The sequence below is a fragment of the Engystomops pustulosus genome, chromosome 10, assembly GCF_040894005.1.
Source record: "Engystomops pustulosus chromosome 10, aEngPut4.maternal, whole genome shotgun sequence".
In the NCBI taxonomy this organism is placed as follows: Eukaryota; Metazoa; Chordata; class Amphibia; order Anura; family Leptodactylidae; genus Engystomops; species Engystomops pustulosus.
The window spans coordinates 70,091,385-70,097,670 of NC_092420.1; the positions used below are offsets into that span (position 1 = coordinate 70,091,385).

At 42.0% G+C, this 6,286-nt stretch overlaps 1 long non-coding RNA gene across 3 annotated transcripts in view; it reads left to right on the forward strand.

Annotated features, from left to right (window-relative positions):
• The window catches only part of LOC140104818 (uncharacterized), a 52,312-nt gene extending 47,790 nt beyond the window's left edge, over positions 1 to 4,522 (forward strand). For all 3 annotated transcript variants that reach the window (XR_011850421.1, XR_011850422.1, XR_011850420.1), the window contains one exon: positions 3,644 to 4,522. This is a non-coding gene — a long non-coding RNA (uncharacterized lncRNA). The remainder of the gene's footprint in view (positions 1 to 3,643) is intronic.
• The last annotated feature ends 1,764 nt before the right edge of the window (positions 4,523 to 6,286 follow it).

Genomic DNA, 6,286 nt, shown 5'->3' on the forward strand with positions numbered 1-6,286 from the left:
TTTACAACCCTATCAAAAACGGACCACGCAGTGGCCACATTTCATGGACTGTCCACAATGCAGAGAACAGGACTACATGCATCATAGCAATATATGATACAAGCTGTTCCCCTCTTCCCCGTAGTACAGCAGCTCCAAATTGTGATCATGATAACATTACAGCACTATTATTCCCTGGGGAAGAAGGTGCTCATTGCAGGGCCGGATTTTGACATAATGGGGTCCTGGGGCAAAACTAAAAGTGGGGCCCCAAAATCAAACAATTTTATGAACAGTCACAGTCAGTAAGAGGCTCCTTTAGCCCTGGACAATAATAACACTTTGTAGTTACACACAGTAGTATGGTAAGTATCTTTAACCCCTTAAGGACGGAGGGTTTTCCGGCTCATTTCTCGCTCTCCAACTTCAAAAATCCATAACTTTTTCATTTTTCCGTGTACAGACCTGTGTGAGGGCTTATTTTGTGCATAACAAATTTTACTTTCCCGTAATGTTATTTATTTTAACATGCCGTGTACTGCGAAGCTGAAAAAAAATTCCAAATGTGGAAAAATTGAAAAAAAACCGCACGTGCGTCACGTTCTTGTGGGCTCAGTTTTTACGACTTTCACTCTTCGCTCCAAATAACACGCCTACTTTATTCTTTAGTTCGGTGCGATCGCGGTGATACCAAATTTATATAGGTTTTATTGTGTTTTAATACATTTTCAAAAATTAAACGAATGTGTACAAAAAAGAAAAAAAAATTTTTGCCATCTTCTGACGCTAATAACTTTTTCATACTTTGGCGCACGGAAATGTGTGAGGGGTCATTTTTTGCGAAATGAGGCGACGTTTTCATTGCTACCATTTTGAGGTCTGTGCGACATTTTGATCATTTTTTATTTCATTTTTTATGTTATGTAAAAAGGTGTAAAAGTCGCATCTCGGACATTTGGGCGCCATTTCCCGCCTCGGAGGTCACCGCCGGCCGTAACCGTTTTTATATTTTGATAGATCGGGCATTTTGGGACGCGGCGATACCTAATATGTCTGTGATTTTTACTGTTTGTTATGTTTTATATCCGTTCTAGGGAAAGGGGGGTGATTTGAACTTTTAATATTTTATTAATTTTTTTTATTTTTCAAACTTTTTTTTTTCTTTTTTTTTTCACTATTTTTTAGACCATCTAGGGTACAATAACCCTAGATGATCAGATCGCTCCTACCATATACTGCAATACTACAGTATTGCAATATATGGCGTTTTTGCAGGTCTTACATTACAATGAGCCACTGGCTCATTGTAACGAACCTGCATAAACCATGTAGCCTCGTGTCAAGAGAAGACCCGAGGCTACCATGGTAACCGATCGCCGCCCCCCGATGACGTTCGGGGGCGTGGCGATCGAAAAAAAGATGGCGGCGCCCGCGCGCCGCCGTCTTTTAAACGCCGCCCGCGACTTTGCGGGCGGCGTTTAGAGGGTTAATAGCCGCGATCGGTGCAAGCACCGACCGCGGTTATTAGCGGTGGGGGTTTTGTGCAAAATGCAAAAACCCCCACCTCTGTATGAAGAGGACTCAGCCCGTGAGCCCTCTTCATACTTCCCTTATACCTCTGCGCCGTAGAGCTACGGCGCAGAGCGTTAAGGGGTTAATATGGGACTGTAGGAGAATGTTATAGGAGAGACAGATGATGGGTAGATTTATGATAGAAGATAAATATGAAAGATGATATAGATTTATAGGTAGATGATAGATACATTTATAGATGCAGAAATATAAAGTATATTTATAGTGTGTATATATATATTTTATATATATGTATATATATATATATATATATATATATATATATATATATATATATATATATGCAACACCCCTGCCGATACAAGGCAGAGGGGTTGTTGCGAATACGTCCCAATATGTAGCTTGCATCCTGTGTGGAGTCTGATCAACCCCACAGCAGGTCACTACACAACACAGGGAAACACTGCAGCAGTAGATGCTGCCTGGTAAGGCAGGAGTAAATTGTTTAATGTGATGCCATTCCATCAGCCAATCACAGCTGTTATCATATTGTATTGTAAGCTGGGATGCAATAGGAGGAGTAATCACCACCTGACCAGTGGGAGTAATAAAACCCCTGGCCAGAAAAGTTCTAGAGATCAGAAGAAGAAGACTGGAGTTAATCCAGTCAGGTTAGTCTGACAGGAGTCAGTCAGAGGAGAGAGACTGACAAGAGTCAGTCAGATCAGTTGGCCTCTGAGGGAGACCAGTACAGTGCAGCCAGTAAACTAGATCAGACCAGTCTAGTCAGACAGAGGAGACCTTAGCTCACTGCCTGAACAGCTCTGAGGAGTTAGTGAGAGTAAAGGGGTATCATCCTACCTTCAAGGGTGATATCTGAAGTAACCCAGGACAAGCTGAAGCATCCTACTAGGACACAGCTACCTCCCAGCCTGCCCCTGCATCAAGGCTGGTGATCAATCCCTGTGGTTCCCTCTCCAAGTGCATCCCCAGCATTTTCCTATTTTGTCAAGATTCGTTTGGCACGTTATCCACTGTTCCTGTTGGTTCCAATAAAGAACTGTAAGTTGCTTTTAGACAACGTCTGCCTCAGTCTGCTCCCTGCTACTACGGCTGTCACCATCACAGGCACCCTATCCATTACACAGGGACTCATAACCTAGACCCCAAAGGGTTGCCCCAGGGAGATCCGCTATAACAGCCTCTTCCTCATCATTTCTTGCCAACACCATCCTGCTGGAGACCTGCCAGGCTGTAGGACAGCCCTCCGGTCCCCATACCAAGCACCGTGACACTAGCGTGCCTAGGCCGCAACCGCCAGCCACTCCAGTATCCCGGGCCCCGGCTGACTCCAGGCCCCAAGAGAAAAAGGCTAGGCCCCGGTGGGGGGATGTTGCGCATATGTATATATATATGGCTAGTTAGGTGATAGCTGATAGATAGAGTAAAAGAGACATAGAAGATCGATTGAAGAAGGATAGATAGATAATAGATTGAAGATAAGTAGAAGATACATAGATAAATATATAAACAGAAAGCTAGATAGATAAATGGTTAGAAAGACAGATATTTTGATAGGAAATAAGCAAAATATAGGAGATAGATAACTAAACGGATAGATGATAGATAGGATATAGACAGGAGATATAATAAGCATCTTCACTGCGGGATTCAAGAGGTATTAAAAAGTCAATACATCCTCTGCCCACAAATGTACACATGCAGGGAGCCCTTTTAGGACAGGGGGCCCTGGGCAAATTCCCACTTTGCCACCTCCTAACGCCAGCCCTGGCTCCTTATATCATATATTACTACCTCTACACTGCGGTCTGAATGTGCAATGTGACAATTTTCGGTTTGTTTTTCATGGAAAAAGACGTACAACCGGCTTTACCCTGATAATAATTAAAAAGGGATAGTGGATAGTTGTCCCTGACCTTAATAGCACCCCCATTAGATGCTATTTATAGAGCAAAGACAGACCTGCATATTAAATGTAATGTGTTCTCTATATATATATACACTTAAATGTATAAACTTCTCCCTAGCATTATAGGTATTACATCCATATTTTATTTTCACACCCCAAAAATCTCTCTCATCTGTTTTATATTTTCTCTCCTTCCAATAGGCCTCTCAGTTTAATCCTGCTCTCCTTCTCCAAATACCATGTTTACCCCCCAGGGTAAATGAAATGCCTAATCTGTTCAGTTTCACAGGATCCCTGCGCAGAAATCAAGCCGAGCATTGTTTTCTTATCAAGAACAGACATCCACTGAAGTACGCTGACTTTTAAAGATTACGCCAGGCGGTGATTGCGTAAAACCAATGCACATTTAGAATTGTTGTGTAATTTCTTTTCTGGCAAAACAAAACTGTTTCTGAATATGTGTTGTCTGCAAATCATGTATGTGACATGCGTCACCACGAGTATTGAGAATCTGTGTGTCTGTCTGACAAATGGATCTAGCTGTGAGCATGTAGATAGAATGTAAATGTGTATAATAGTAGATATTTAAAGGGCCAGTCTAACAGGAGGCTTGTTGAGATGTGGGGTTTTCTAGTCGTTGAAAAAGGTCTTCACTAAGGCATCTGGTCAAAAGAAGGAAAAAATGAACAAAATATTGAAGATTTGAATTGAATATTCAAGAACAAAATGCTGAAAATTCAGGGATCAGGTTGCAGCTACCGTTATACAAGCAGCTTCCCTATAGTCAGCTCAGACACTCTGGGGGCGATTGATAAATGCTTCTACACCTGGTTAAAATATGACTACGCCACCTCCGTGGCATGTGGGCGTGGAGGGAGCATAGAGGGGCTTGGTAGCTGGCGGAGTCGGCGGGCATGGGGCAGAAATGTTAAAAAAATCTGAGTTCCTTGGTTTCCAGGTTTTTAAGCAAAATTTAGCCGGGTCGGACCGCCCTCAGGATACATGAGGAAGCATAAGCTCCTTGATGTATCCAGCAGCCCACCAGGGGGCGAGGTCGGCATATGATAGAGTTGCTGTAGCTCAGAGGGGAAGACCTATGTACATACAGGTGTCATTAAATCCCCAATTTTTCCTAGACTCCTATAGTCTTAAAGAAATACAGCTTTGCATCTTTCAAAACAAATATCACACATAAGATACATTTTAGACATAAATAATGTACTCTATCACAATCGAGTCTGTCTCCTTTTAGCTTACAATATACACAAGTAACCAAATCCTAAGAAATACAAGCACATATCTCATGGCTGCAGCTCTACATCACCTGCCCTTAATCTGGTGCACACCCTCTGCTCAGGTTTTCCACCCCAGGTAAGATCAGGTAATGCTGAGTGGTGAATGCTAAATCAGTCTCTGTGTAGAAATTATAGCAGACAGAGACAAAGGTTTGCTGGCAGCAGGAGGAGAAAAGCAGAGAAAGGTACAGACACACAGACAAATAGTTCACTATTCATCACTCAATGAGATCCATAGATTACAGTAACAGATCCTAATTTCTGAAAGTCAACCTTTTATCATAATGTCATTTTGCAGTTAAACCTTTTGTAACATATGTTTATTTTGCGCACTGATTCCTGCATCACTGATTAGATAGATTTCCGAGGCACCTAGGAAGCCCAGTGGAGCGTAAAGAGGGGACATTGGTACCAAGCTATTCTTATATTCAGTGGACCCCTGTAGAGTTTTGGCACTTAATATTAGCACCACTGAGCCTCTTTATCCCAGTGATGGTAACTTATTGGGTTAGTCGATCATCTGGAATGTACTAAAATGTACTTATTCAAATACCTCCTGTGGCAGATTTCCCAGTCCACCAAGGAGCGCTGCTTAAAATACCCCTTCTGCATTCTCGATTCCTTCTGCATCTCTTAGGTCACTGCCCACACATGCGCAGTATCTGCCATGGCGCCGGCAGTGCATCAGGAGCTACTGCACATGCAAAGAGCAACCCTGGAGCAACAGGAGATGCTGCGCATGAATGGGCAGTGGTATCGGCTGCAGAAGGAAATTAAAAAATGTTGAAAGGGGAAGTGTAATCACTCCTGGGGGGAATGTAGGACCCATAGACTTCTATTGCCCTCCATGATCTGCATCCATGAAAAAAATAGGACAGGTTTCAATATTTTTTTCAAGGACAACGGATCAGTGGAAAACAACTGAAATGTGAAAACACACACAGAAAACAATAGCTCCATAAGGCATCCATTAAAATCACTGCACCATGGACGTGTAAACTATACAGTATAATTGGAGATTGTGCTCAGCAACTTCAGGTTACACTTGTGATTGTAAGCATCACCATGGGAATATACTCTAATGGATGAGCAGACATGAAATATGCCACCATGTAAAATAAAGATTTACAGGTCTTCTCCTGTTCGTGTTATACATGATCTTTCCTGCAAACTTCTTAGCAGGTGCTTTAGCAGGTGCAAACTAAACGGGCATGAGACTGACGAACATTTATTGACAAAAACAGAAAAAAAAAAAATAAATAAATAAACCACAAAATTGTTATTTAGTTCAAATTGAATTCAAGCCTCATAAGGTAATTGGAAGCTTAAAACATAGAGGAGCTCCAAAGAAAATAAGGTGCCGCATTTGCTGCTTTCATCCATAGTTTGGAAATACAATGCTGAGTTAAATACACACTCCAACCATTGTAAGTATTAAGCTCAGGGGAAGCGTCAAAAGAACATGTTGAACCGACTGGAACTAATCTTGGGGTCTGGTAATTGAGCAGAACAGTAAAATTGGGCCAGCCTACCAAACCAAAGCCTATAA